The sequence below is a fragment of the Cannabis sativa genome, chromosome 3 (assembly GCF_029168945.1).
Source record: "Cannabis sativa cultivar Pink pepper isolate KNU-18-1 chromosome 3, ASM2916894v1, whole genome shotgun sequence".
Classification (NCBI taxonomy): Eukaryota; Viridiplantae; Streptophyta; class Magnoliopsida; order Rosales; family Cannabaceae; genus Cannabis; species Cannabis sativa.
In genome coordinates, this window is record NC_083603.1 from 45,801,739 (window position 1) to 45,817,687 (window position 15,949).

Consider the following 15,949-nt stretch of genomic DNA (forward strand, 5'->3'; position numbering starts at 1 on the left):
CATCCCACTGTCTGACACTGAAAAGTCCTTGGCTTGACCAGCAACCACCTCATCTCTGATCTTCACTAACTCTGGATCCGTCATCTGAGCGACTTTTATTCTTTCCAACAGATCAGATTGCAACGTTAAGTTGTGAAGCTGACCTACCACAAACTCAATGCTGGATCTAACCATATCCTCTGCTAGATGAGGTGAGATCTGAACCATACTAGCTACTTGCCCGGGACCCTTTCTGCTCAGGGCATCGGCCACTACATTGGCCTTCCCAGGGTGATAGAGGATCTCACAGTCGTAATCTTTCACTAATTCCAACCAACGTCTCTGTCTCATGTTCAAATCTTTCTGAGTAAAGAAATACTTGAGACTTTTATGGTCGGTATAGATTTCACACTTTTCCCCGTAAAGATAATGCCGCCAAATCTTCAATGCAAAAACCACCGCGGCCAACTCTAGGTCATGAGTCGGGTATCGTTGTTCATAATCCTTTAACTGTCGGGAGGCATAAGCGATAACCCGATCGGCTTGCATCAATACACACCCCAAACCCTGTTTGGATGCGTCACAATAAACTATGAACTTCTCCTTGTCTGAAGGTAAAGCTAGCACTGGAGCGGTAATCAACCTCTACTTTAGCTCCTGAAAACTAGCTTCGCACTTGTCTGACCAAATAAATCGTTGATTCTTCTTTGTAAGTTTGGTTAGGGGCATTGAAATTTTTGAAAACCCTTCCACGAACCTACGGTAGTACCCAGCTAAACCCAAGAAGCTTCTGATCTCTGTCACTGTCTTCGGTCTCGGCCAATCCCTGACGGATTCGATCTTCCCGGGATCCACCTTGATCCCATCTTTGCTCACAATGTGCCCTAGGAAGGACACCTGAGATAGCCAGAACTCACATTTCTTGAACTTGGCATAAAGCTTATGTTCTCGAAGCCGTTGCAGTACCATCTGAAGATGTAACTCATGCTCCTCTTCTGATTGAGAGTACACGAGGATGTCGTCGATAAACACAATCACACAGATATCGAGGAAATCCTTGAATACTCTATTCATCAAGTCCGTGAATGCTGCAGGAGCATTGGTTAGTCCGAACGACATAACCAGGAATTCGTAATGTCCATACCTAGTGCAGAAAGCCGTCTTCGGAATGTCCTCTCGGATTCTCAACTGATGATAACCCGAACGGAGATCAATCTTAGAAAAGACCGTTTTCCCCTGAAGCTGATCGAATAAATCATCGATCCTAGGTAATGGATATTTATTCTTCACCGTCAGCTTGTTCAATTCTCTGTAGTCGATGCACATTCTCATAGATCCATCTTTCTTCTTGACGAATAAAACCGGGGCTCCCCAAGGTGACACACTGGGCCGAATAAACCCTATGTCAAGCAACCCTTGGAGCTGAATCTTTAATTCCTTAAGTTCAGCTGGAGCCATTCTATACGGGGCTTTGGAAACCGGTTCCACCCCTGGTGCCAAATCTATCACGAAGTCAATCTCCCGCTGAGGTGGTAACCCTGGAAGTTCTTCGGGAAAAACATCCAAAAATTCCCGAACCACCTTGATGTCCTCTGGCCGAATGGTATCTGGCCGAGTGGTGTCCACCACCACAGCCAGAAACCCTAAACAACCACCATGCAATAAATCTCTAGCTGACATGGCCGAAATCCCCGGGATCCGAGATCCCTGAACTGAACCAACAAACACAAATGGTTCTTCACTTTCCGGTTGGAAGATCACCATCTTCCTTTTACAATCAATGCTCGCTGAATATTTAGATAGGAAATCCATTCCTAAAATAATATCGAACTCTACTAAACTCATCTCTATCAAGTCAACACTTAACTCCCTACCATCTATCCTGATCGGCATAGACCTAATCCACCTGTTGGAGATAACCAACTCTCCGCCAGGTAATAGGGTTCCAAACCCTGATTCATATCTATCGAATGGTCTATCCAATTTACTAAAGACTCTGGCTGCCACATAAGAATGTGTAGCCCTAGAATCAAACAGCACCGAGTAAAGTGAGTTATTAATAGAAAGCTGACCTGTCACAACTGATGGGCTGGCATCTGCATCAGCCTGAGTGATGGCGAACACCCTGGCTGGAGTGGGTATCGCCGGAGCTCTCGGTGCCTCTGAGCGGAGCTGGGGATAGTGTTGGTATTATATTTATCCAGGATCTTAGATCTATTGCAAGTATGTTGATTTAACAACCTAATATTTAACTTCTAAAACGATGAACTAAACACATAAAAGTTAAGAATAACTTACAGTGATTGCAGCGGAATTTATGTCTCCTTCCACTCAGAACTCTAACCCTTGATTCCTGTCTGTAGCAGAGTATAATCAAGATCTGAGCCCGAAAGTTCTTCAGTTGGATGTGATCCTTCACAGTCTTCCAAACTATGATGAGATACTGAATGATGTGAGTGGGCACTTCTCTCTCACTAGGGAATTTCGAAATCTCTCTTTGTTTTTCTCTCTTATTTTCGTGTGATACACTTTGCAGAGCAAAGTTTCTCAAGCAACCACATGCATACAAAGAGAAGAGAGGGGCTGCTATATATAGGAAAAGAGAAGACCACAACTTTCCAAATAAACAGTTTCCTCTTTTACTGTGTAATAGAATAACTGCTTTATTTAGTGTGATTCACCACTTTCCTATTTAGGCTAGGCTTTGATTAGCAATTAAATGACAAATTAAATTGAAAAAATAATAATTGGGAAAAGGCAATGATGTGGCCGGCCATGGTGTGAATGGGCCTCACATTGATTTTGCAGTTTCCTCAATTTTATTTCTATTTCTCCAAAAATGCTATTTTTCCAATTCTAATCATTTAAATGCCAAAACCAATTATTTAATAACTAAAATAGATTATTAAATAATATTGCCATTTAAAATTAATTATTAATTCAGACATGCAAAGTCTCATAATTAATAATTAAACCTAGAAACCCTCTTATTTACGATTTCATCCCTAAACTGTGAGAATTCACAAATTAGACATTGTCTAACTTTTAGAATTATAATTGATTAATCATAAATCAATTATAGAGTCCTACAAACAGTATAATCTCAACTAGAATGGGGACCATGGATCTATATACTGAGCTTCCAATAAGTTGAACCGATTTACCAAGTAAATCCCTAACTTATTAATTCCTCGTTGAATCCACTCTTAGAACTTGGAATTGCACTCTCAGACTTATATAGAGCATATCATATGTTTCACGATATCAATATGCTATCTCATTTAACCATTGTTATAATCTTAATGTGATTTAGAGATCCTCTATATAGATGATTTACATCGAGACGGGACTAATTTACCGTTTACACCCCTCAATGTATTTTGCCCATTTGAACACTTAGTTACCTGTAAATGATGTTTTAGTGATCTAATATATAGTCACTGAAACAAGAGCTCATCCATTTACTTCTATTTAACTAAGCTCAAAAGGAATCATCACTTTACTTCTATACACCAGTAGAAGCTATAGATTTCCATATTTATGTTTAGCACTCCCTATTCAGTTATGCTATCATGTTCCCAAAATATATGTATTATCCTGACTCAAAACAGGCTTTAACTAATAAATCAAAGAACAAGAATAACACTCCTGAGATTGAGCCTAAGCATATCAGGATTTAGATTCTCTTAATCTAAGATCAACTTCTGACATTGACTTGGAAAGATACAACGGTAAGTTTACGATATCTTTAACCAAGTTCAATATCGGTCCAGTCCAATGCATACTCCATGCATTCGAAACCAGTATACTTTACCAATGTTCTGGAAAGAACATAACACTTACTCCAAGTGTAAGTATACTTCATCGCTGATTATCACATCAGTGTAAATCCAAAACACTGATGAACAGGGACCAAATCTTTTGAATCATATAATCACAATCACATTCCACTGTATTGACGATACTGTAATTGTGAATAACTATATGTTCTCGATTTAACTGATTTTGTGCATATATCAAATATATGTATTAAACCATAAACATGTAACATACATGTAAACATGCTTCACTTCTAAATTGATAACTAATCAGATTGTAATGAGTTTTATTTAGGGCATAAAACCCAACAAACTCCCACTTGCACTAACATAAAACAAGTTGTGCATTACAATCAATCTTTTGTCTTGATCCTCTGATCAAGTGTAGTATCTTTGAATCCACCCATATATACGGAATCGAGTTCATGAGACACATGAAACCTTCCCTAACTTATGCTTTACTCGTCAAGGGATACTGAAATCCTTACTGCCCATTAAGTACATCTGAATAACCAGAAGACATATCTCTCAAATTTTAAAATTTGGAATTGAGATAATGCAGTGTAGAATTTTTTTCAGTAAAATAACTTTCTGGTAATTTTGAATTTACAAAGTTATATCTTCTCTGATGAAGCTTGAATTATTATAGATGGGTTTTAACACTCTTCTATAATGATTCATCCACCCCCAGAGTAACCACCATCTCACAATGAGTCGGTGTGCATATCAGGACCACTAATGCATAGTTCCTTAATAACATATACGTCACTTTTGTAAATCTTTCTTGATTGTCTCCTAATGTTCCCTATTTGATTACATCTCAGATGGCTCCCACTCAATAGCAGATGTCTGGTTAGAAACTTTTAACCTTTTACTATTGTTTCTGGGAACATCTCGTTGTGACTTATTATCTTAAGCCGAAACCGTAAGTTTCTTTAAGATTAGTTCAACAACATAGCAGTCTAGTATTTGAAGTGAAAAAATACTTGCTAGAGATTTAAGCAATCAAATCAAGATACCACAAAATGTTATGAGAAATAGACATCTTGAATCAGTCTTTCGAATAGACTATGCAAGAATTCTTCTATCTTACTCTCATAATTCTGATAAGTTATTTCTATCCATGTGAATGGTTAGACTTGTTTTTATCAGAGGTGTTCTTAAGTTCCTATCACAATTATCAACCAAACGAAGATGGGTAAAGAATTTTAATATTCTCCCACTCAACCAAGGTAATGTGAAACATTATCAAAGAACTTTAATGGTATCAATAACTATTACAACTGGAACATATAATCAAGATCAAGGATTTATTCTGATAATAGCTAATTTATTATATTATTTCCATGTTTAAAATTATGTGTCACAAAGGGTACTGTAGAATAAAGTCCACCCCTAAGTTTATAGAGATTATGGTCCACCCCTAAAGGTTGTAAATCTCTAAGTGTGATAGAAAGTCTGTGGAGTTGAATATAATCCAGAGTTCATTAGATATAAAAAATCGTTTGAACTGCATATTATTCTTAACTTTTCTCCACCCCTATCAGATCAAAAGATCTTTTTATTAAACAAATTCTCAAATAATTGTTTTTGAAACCAACAATTATTCATAAACATAGAAATAACTTCAAGTGTTTATGTAGTAATAACTCTGTAAAGAGTTTAAATACTTTTTGAATTTGTATCAATAATAAAAACACATACACATTCAAACATAATAAATATAATAATCGGTAATAGATAAAATAAAGAACTGAAGCTCAACTCATAAATTGCAATATAATGAAAAAAACATATTTTATTATAAACCAAAAATTGTTTGCAATATTTATGAGAACCAAACAGGGAGTTAAGATCCCAAGACTTTGAAATCCAAATTGTTTGAAAAACTAAACAATTAATTCAAATGAAAGAGCTTCTTCTTTATTATAGACAATCTCCATCCACCATCCAGCTTTCTAATCCAACTCGTTAAAACAGCACCCGAGTTTAAGAAGCTTCAGCTATAAGAAGAATAATAAACAAGGTTAGTAGTCCAGAATTATTAATCCAAAAGGATAATAATTCACTAAAAACACATCAGTTTATAAAGAAAATACCTTGTTTCTTTGCGAGATACTTAGGACATTGGGATTTCCAATGGCCTTTCTCATTGCAGTAGAAACATTTTCCTTTTTGTGTATTGCCAAAAGCTCCAGCATTTTTGTTTCTAGCTGCATTCGCAGCTTGAGCTCGCTTCTTGGTATTTTTCCACTTCTTCTTATGATGGGATTTGGAAGTAGAAGCAACAAGTGCCTCATGATTACTTGTCTTATTACCATTTCCAGAATTCTGAGGTTTATTCCCTCTTTTCTTGGGACCTCCAATCAAATTTTCATATGTCTGAAGGTCATTGACTAAAGTATGAAAGTCTTGTTCCTTCTTATTCATGACATAATTTGATGTGTAGGGCAGAAAATCTGGAGTCAGGCTATTCAAGATAAGACTCACTTGAGTAGTCTGATCTATTTCAGCACCATGATTCTGGGCTTCCTGGAAATAACTAGCCATCTGGAGAAGGTGATCACGCACATTCTGATGGGGTTCCATCCGTGCATTGATGAATTTCTTAGTCGCGTCGAAACGAGACTGAATAGATGCCATACCGAATAGCTCGATTAAGCTGCGTCATGATTTCTGCAGCCGTGACAGTGTTTGCAAACCTTGTTTTCAAGGTGTCAACCATGCTGGAAAGCATGAAGTAACGAGCTTTATTGTTAGCATTATGCCAACGCTCGAACTTCTCTTTTACAGCTTTGGTTGCATTGTCACTTGGCTGCTCAGGGGACGGCTCAGTCAACACAAACGAGGCACTTTCACCTATGAGAGCAATATGAATGTTCTCTCTCCACTTTGGGAAGTTAGACCCATTTAGCTTATTTTCAGTTAAGAGTGACAACATGGGATTTGACATTTCAATTTAGGACACTACAAGATAGTACATAGATATCAGTTATGGTTTATCACAAAATCTCATTCAGAAATTATTAGCATACGGCAAGTAGGAATGACTAGAGAAAATACAAAAAAAAAAAAAAAATCAATCCTAAATAATTTCCAAGGTTTTCAACAAACTGATATCAGTGTCCCGTTTAGGCGAGAGTCAAAGCTATCATTCATTGAATAGAGTTGTCAGCTCATCTAGAATAGCAAACCTTCTAGCAACCTTTTATTTGATCGAAAAGAGAATCTAACGTTGTCCCGTTTAGGCGAGAGTCAAGGTCATTCTTATTTCATGAGCTTCTACCATTGTTTCATATGTTTGTAAGTCTTATACAGTACCCACCATTAGGGTGGTTAATACTAATATAAAACACTTACAAAAATACTTATCTTTCGAGATTAAACGGCGCTAACTTGCTAATGAACGTTCCTCCATTAGGGAGGATTACTCACTAAAACAATAGCTATGTAAAACCAACAATGGAGATCGAATATCTCAAAATAATAAAGCTCATTATTTAAATTGTATTTTCTTCTATTATTAATTTATTTTAAATCTATATATATATATTTATTAAATTTTAAATTTAGAATAGAATCTAAATAAAATTTAATTTAATATTTGTAAAATTAAACTTAGATGGTTAAGAAAATAAAATGAATTATTTCCATCTTACTGTTAATTTTCTAACAAATATTAAGAAAACTACTTAATTTAAGTTGTATTAATTTAAATTAATTTGCAACTCAAATTAAATTTTTTTACAAATATATATATTGTATTTCCAAAAATACACAATCTTTGAAATACATATAAATCAAACTTCACTTAGAAAAAATACCTCAAGCAAAAATATTATCTATCTAGATTTTCTTAACTAATTAATCCAATTTCTAATAATATATTTCAGTTCCTTTATTTTAAATTAATCATTAAATGAAAAGATCATTGATTTGAGTTGATTCAAAATTAATTAAAATAATTAATTTACAACTTCAATCTATCTTTCAAGATAAATTCAAAATCATCTTGCATAATTAAATGCTATTTTGAAAAATGATTAATAAAATAAATAAAATATATTATGAAAATGATTCAAATTTAAGTTGTTATGGAAATACCCAACTTAAAATAATTTTCTTATTTAATTAAATATCATGAAAATATCAATATCCAAGTATCATTATGAAAATCAGCTTAGACATTTAATTTTCAATTTAATTAAATGTATTAAATTCAGGAAATAAATAATTAAGTATAGAGAAGGCTTAATCATTAATTTCCAATTTAATACAAGGAAAAATATCCTTAATTGAGTTGTACCAAAATTAATTATTAACCAATTAATTTCACAATCAATGATATTTTCCTAGATTAGAAATAATAATTAGTATGGAAATAAATATCTAGAAAATATCTCAATTCTACTAAGTATCTTTTCAAGATCTGGAAAATATCTGATTTAAGTTATTATAGAAAGAATCTATAATTTACAAACTTAAAATTTTCCAAACATCATTTAATTAAATATCAAAATTAGGTGGTGACTACCTAATTTAAAGATATTCCCTTTTTAAGTTTAAAACCAACTTAAAATAATATCTTCTAAGAATCTTCAATAACTAATTCCTAGAATTCCTCAGCTTAACATTATTATCAAAATATATTCAAATTTAAGTTATTATGAAAAATTAGTAATTACTAATTCATAACTTAAATAAGAATATTTAATGAAATAATAAAAATAAGTTTCAGAAGGAATCTAGTTAGTTAAAATTCTTTATTTAATTAAATACAAGAAAAATACAAATAGTTTATCCAGAAATGAAATTCATTAAACTATGTTTTTCTTAAATTAATTTCGAAGAAATTAATTATGTTGCTATTCAATTTTTTTATTAGGTCAAACTAATATAATTAACCTAGCACAGTTATCCAAATTAGGCAAATGGGCCTTCACAATTGGGGTTGTTCATGTGAGGGGAGGCGGGTCCAGTATGTCGCACCCACTTCTAAGGCTCCCAACTCTCACACAAGGCCCAAAAGAGAGGAATTTAACCTTAAAATGAACAACTGTTATTAATTGAATAGGCTCATTAACTAAATGAGCCTAAATAAAATCTATCAGGTTATGACATTTTATTTAGCAACAACAACCTATATGTATCTATAATAAAAATTAAACATATAGGCTCACACAGGCACACAGATTTGGATGGATCCTATCATGTTTCTAGGTCATACACAGATGAAAGAAGTTTGTAAAAATTACCTGTTACAAATTATCAACTTGATCTATCATCAATTGAACCATGGGTTAAAATCAGATCATTTGATCTGTCAACAAGTTAACCCTGGCAATTTAGATCAAGTAATAATAGGTTTTAGAAAAACTTACAAACAATCTAAAACACATACTCCTGCAACAAGGTTAGATCTGGATAGTTGGATGTAGGATTTATTTAATTTTAAATCTATATTTCGAAAAATAATATTAAAATTAAACCTACCATTTTGAAAAATTAGGTTTTGGGTAACCTAAATGCATTTCAAAATTAAATTGTTAACTTTCCTTTTAAATTTCATGTTATTTAATAAATTAAATAATAAAATAGAAAATGGTAAATACATACCCTTTTCTTATTTTACAACTTAATTTAATTGAAAAATAACAAAATTTAAAAGTTAACAAAAATACCTTATTTCCTCTTTTAAAATTATCATGATTATTTGGATCTTATTTTAATTAAGTTCAAGTTACCAAAAAAAATAATATCTGACCTTAAAAAAAATAAAATAATCAAATTTTAAAGGAAATAAGAAAAAGGTAAGCAAAACTTGATTTTTCCCATTTTCAAAATCAAATTGCACTAATATCTAAAATTAATTTTAAAGATTAAAATTAATTTATTTCTGATAATTAGATTTGAAATATGAAAAACAAAAATCAACATACAAAACTACACAAAAAATCGGAATTTAATTCCATGAAATAGCATGAAAAATCGAAGAAAACGAAGAAAATAGCAGGTGGTACGGACAGCATGCAAAGCATGCTGTCCGCGCGCGTGGGAGAGGTGCCACAGCCCAGAAATCTGGGCGCAAGCACCCCTGCGCATGATTTCCGCGCGCGTAGGGGAGGTGCTCACCACCTAGGTTTTTCCCGATTTTCAAAAATTCATAACTAATTCAAATTAAATCGAAATCGAGTTCTGTAAAAAAGTAAATTGCTTAGAATTTTCCAAACTATCCAATAAAAATAATTCCAGATACAGACAATCAATTATTTTTCCCAGAATTCACAAACATCAATCAAACATCAATATGACACAACATGAAACCATCCAAATCACAAGCAAATCGTTTTAAGTCCAAATTTCTTGCAAGTAAATCAATTACCATGGCTCTGGTGCCAGTTGTTGGTATTATATTTATCCAGGATCTTAGATCTATTGCAAGTATGTTGATTTAACAACCTAATATTGAACTTCTAAAACGATGAACTAAACACATAAAAGTTAAGAATAACTTACAGTGATTGCAGCGGAATTTATGTCTCCTTCCACTCAGATCTCTAACCCTTGATTCCTGTCTGTAGCAGAGTATAATCAAGATCTGAGCCCGAAAGTTCTTCAGTTGGATGTGATCCTTCACAGTCTTCAAAACTATGATGAGATACTAAATGAAGTGAGTGGGCACTTCTCTCTCACTAGGGAATTTCGAAATCTCTCTTTGTTTTTCTCTCTTATTTTCGTGTGATACACTTTGCAGAGCAAAGTTTCTCAAGCAACCACATGCATACAAAGAGAAGAGAGGGGCTGCTATATATAGGAAAAGAGAAGACCACAACTTTCCAAATAAACAGTTTCCTCTTTTACTGTGTAATAGAATAACTGCTTTATTTAGTGTGATTCACCACTTTCCTATTTAGGCTAGGCTTTGATTAGCAAGTAAATGACAAATTAAATTGAAAAATAATAATTGGGAAAAGGCAATGATGTGGCCGGCCATGGTGTGAATGGGCCTCACATTGATTTTGCAGTTTCCTCAATTTTATTTCTATTTCTCCAAAAATGCCATTTTTCCAATTTTAATCATTTAAATGCCAAAACCAATTATTTAATAACTAAAATAGATTATTAAATAATATTACCATTTTAAATTAATTATTAATTCAGACATGCAAAGTCTCATAATTAATAATTAAACCTAGAAACCCTCTTATTTACGATTTCATCCCTAAACTGTGAGAATTCACAAATTAGACATTGTCTAACTTTTAGAATTATAATTGATTAATCATAAATCCATTATAGAGTCCTAAAAACAGTATAATCTCAACTAGAATGGGGACCATGGATCTATATTCTGAGCTTCCAATAAGTTGAACCGATTTACCAAGTAAATCCCTAACTTATTAATTCCTCGTTGAATCCACTCTTAGAACTTGGAATTGCACTCTCAGACTTATATAGAGCATATCATATGTTTCACGATATCAATATGCTATCTCATTTAACCATTGTTATAATCTTAATGTGATTTAGAGATCCTCTATATAGATGATTTACATCGAGACGGGACTAATTTACCGTTTACACCCCTCAATGTATTTTGCCCATTTGAACACTTAGTTACCTGTAAATGATGTTTTAGTGATCTAATATATAGTCACTGAAACAAGAGCTCATCCATTTTGCTTCTATTTAACTAAGCTCAAAAGGAATCATCACTTTACTTCTATACACCAGTAGAAGCTATAGATTTCCATATTTATGTTTAGCACTCCCTATTCAGTTATGCTATCATGTTCCCAAAATATATGTATTATCCTGACTCAAAACAGGCTTTAACTAATAAATCAAAGAACAAGAATAGCACTCCTGAGATTGAGCCTAAGCATATCAGGATTTAGATTCTCTTAATCTAAGATCAACTTCTGACATTGACTTGGAAAGATACAACGGTAAGTTTACGATATCTTTAACCAAGTTCAATATCGGTCCAGTCCAATGCATACTCCATGCATTCGAAACCAGTATACTTTACCAATGTTCTGGAAAGAACATAACACTTACTCCAAGTGTAAGTATACTTCATCGCTGATTATCACATCAGTGTAAATCCAAAACACTGATGAACATGGACCAAATCTTTTGAATCATATAATCACAATCACATTCCACTGTATTGACGATACTGTAATTGTGAATAACTATATGTTCTGGATTTAACTGATTTTGTGCATATATCAAATATATGTATTAAACCATAAACATGTAACATACATGTAAACATGCTTCACTTCTAAATTGATAACTAATCAGATTGTAATGAGTTTTATTTAGGGCATAAAACCCAACAGATAGTCCCTCTTGAAGTGTCCGGGCATGCCACAGTGAAAGCATCCCTGACCTTTGCACTCACCCCGATGGTGCCTTTTGCAGCTAGGGCACTCGGGATAGGAGAATCGGGTCTCGGTACCACCAGGACGACTCCCTCTATTCTGGTTCCCCCGGAACCTCTTGTTCTAACTCGAGCCACCGGATGCAGTGGATGCTCTCTTCCTCTGATCAATGGCCGAACCACTACTCCCCCTGCTAAAACCTGATGCAGGAGGGGTAGGAGCCCCGCCACTCGCCGGAGTACTAGCTGACTCCGACATACACCCAACTGCGCCCTCAGCTCGCTGTGCCTTCTCCACCATCTGAGCATAGGTGGTGTTGTCGTCCGTGGTGATCATCAAATCATGTTTGATCTTCGCATTTAAACCATCAAGATACTTCTCTTTCTTGCTGAAGTCGGTTGGCACAATTCCCGAGGCTAACCTCGCCAACCGGTCAAACTGAGTAGTATACTCGGTGACGCTCATATTCTCATGCTGGGTCAGGTGAGCGAACTCTTTCCTCTTGGCGCTTCTGACCGCCTCATTGTAATACTTGGCGTTGAAGAGTTCCTGGAACCTTTCCCAGGTCATGGTGGTGACGTCGTGAATCTGAGACACCATGTCCCACCAGACCAGAGCGTCCTCCTGGAATTGGAAAGTGGCGCAGACCACTCTATCGTTACCGGTGACACCCATGAAATTCAGGATCTTGGTAATCACCGTCAGCCACTGTTCGGCTTTCATTACGTCTGGACCTCCCAAGAAAACCGGAGGTGCTTGCTTCCGGAACCGTTCATACAGAGGTTCCAATCTATTGGCCGCCACCACTATCTCGGCCTGGGCAGCAGGGGCAGGTGCCACTGGAACTACGGGCACTGAAACTGCACGAGCACCCTGCTGTCTCAACCTCTGAATCTCGAGGTCTTGTTCTTCTATCCGGGCTTGCATCTCAGCAAACTGAACCTCCCACCCGGGCTCCACGATCGGGCCGGGAGCACAGGCAGCCTGTGGCGGGTTCTCATCACCCCGACCACGAGCCCTGCCTCGGGGACCTCTACCTCGGCCCCTAACAGGTGGGGGAAACTGAGCTCCCTGACCTTGATTCGACCCCACTGAGTTGCCCTGACTCCTGGTAGTCCGCCTGGCGTCCATCTGATTAGAACCGCCTGCGAAACCAAGAGTTTGTTAGGTTTTATGCCCTAAATAAAACTCCATTTCAATGTAATCTATTTTATTCAACATCAATAAAGAAACAGAAGTATTTTTCATTCATTTGTGTATGTTTTGGCTCACTTTATCAATTGCTTGTCTAATTGATTTATAAATTCATCTTAAACCCTTTTCACATACTTGATCATGTTTATTGTGCTGTCATCACATTGGAAAGTAAACATGACTATGTGAATACAGTTTCCTAGATTTATCAGACACAGGGTTTAACTGATATGATAATCTACAACAAGAGTTTACTTGTATTTGGAGAAATACTATGTTCTTTCCAGAACATTGGTTAAAGTAAAGCTCAGGTTGGATGCATGGAGTATGCATCGGAAGGGACCGATATTGAACTTTGATTTAGGTTTAATTAAACTTACCGTAAAATCTATTCAAGTCAATATCGCCAAGTTGATCCTAGATCAAATGATCTTAATCCTGTTATGATTAGGCTCAATCTTGAAAGGCTATTCGTGTTCTTTGATTTGTTAGTTAAGCCTACTTTTAGGTCAGGGTGATACGTACATTTTGGGAACACGGTAGTGCAATTGAGTGGGAGCGCTAGCATAAACATGGAATCTATAGCTTCTACCTGGCGAATAGTAAGCAAAGGATGATTTCCTTCGAGCTTGACCAAACGAAAATAAATGGTGGAGATCTCATTTCACATAAGCTGAAATATCATTTATACGGGGTCAAGTGTTTTAAGGATAAAATACATAGTAGGGTGTTACGGTAATTTAATCCACTTTCGTGTGTAGATCATTCATATAGAGGATCATTGATCACATTAGGATTATAACAATGGATAACTAATGATGTGTCTATATGGTGGAACATATAGAGCATTCTATATACTGAGAGTGCAATTCTAAGTTCTATGCGTGGATTCAACGAAGAATTAATAAGTTAGTGAATTTTAGTGCTAAATTCTTGATCTACTTATTGGAAGCTCGGTTATATAGACCCATGGTCCCCCCACTAGTTGAGATAATATTGTTTCTAAGACTCATGTAATTGGTTTTGATTAATCAATTATAATTCACGAATTAGACTATGTCTATTTGTGAAATTTTCACTAAGTAAGGGCGAAATTGTAAAGAAAGAGTTAATAGGGGCATATTTGTTAATTATGATACTTTGTATGGTTCAATTAATAAATATGATAAATGACAATATTATTTAATAATTATTTATAGTTATTAAATAGTTAGAATTGGCATTTAAATGATTGAATTAGGAAATTGGCATTTTTGAGAAAATCAAATACAAAAGGTGTTAAAATTGCAAAATTACAAAATCAAGGCCCAGTCCACCTAGCCAGGGCCGGCCACCTATTGTAGCTTTTTAAATTGATTTTTTCATTATTTTAATGCCATATAATTCAAATCTAACCCTAGTGGAATGCTATAAATAGATAGTGAAGGCTTCAGGAAAATCACACGTTCTGAATCAGAAAAACCTGAGCCTCCACTCTCTTCTCTAGCCGCCACTCTCTCTCTCTATTCTTCCTTCATATTTCGAACCTCTCTTAGTGATTAGAGTAGTGCCCACACACATCAAGCAATACCTCAATCATAGTGAGGAAGATCGTGAAGAAAGATCATCAGCAAAGGAGATTCAGCATCAAGGATTCAGAGAAGAAGATCCAGGTTCAGATCTTGATAATACTCTGCTACAGAAAGGAATCAAGGGTTAGAGATCTGAACGGAAGGAGTCATTTAATTCCGCTGCACCCAATGTAAGGTTTCTTAAACTTTATATGTGTTTAATTTATCGTTTTAGAAAGTTCATATTTAGGATGTTAATAAACATACTTGTGAGTAGATCTAAGATCCTGGTAAAATAATATCCAACAGAGTTGGCATATCAGGTCGTATTCAAGGAGAGCTTACTAATGCCGCTTAATTTGGAAATTAAAAACGAAACATGCGCCTATTCTACTATCAGGCTACTAACATGCTTCCTAATAGGCTTTTCTTTTTTCATAACTGAATAAAATAAACTACTAAAGCAATAAACGCTTACTGAACCGTGAAACGAGCTAACTGCTGATGATGATTGTACATGTCGTGACGATCTTCGGAAGACAACCTGGCGGCTCTGATACCAAATTGTAACACCCTAACTAACATAGGCGTATTACGTGATTTTTAAACATGCTGTGCAGCTCGTTGCTAATCAACGAGGTTTATGGAAAACGTGATTAATTAAAATTTTTGCTTTTTAATTAAACTTATAAAATAATATTACAAAAGACTCGGGATCCCGATTATAAAATCATTTACAAAAGTTTGCTGTTCATACAAAATAATTGTCGCCTAGCGACTAGTTACAAAAATCAGCCTTGCTGTCCCGAGGATCGTACGCTCCAGGCCTAACCGCCCCGACATGTACAATCTTCATAAGCTCGCTCACGGTCCATCAGCTTTAGCCTTGCCTTTACCTACACATAAACATAGAACTGTGAGTCAACAGACTCAGTAAGAAAAGCATAATAATATTCATACATAAAACCTGGTCATGATCAGACGCCCATACCCCTGATCATAACCCTAACTGCCGTGT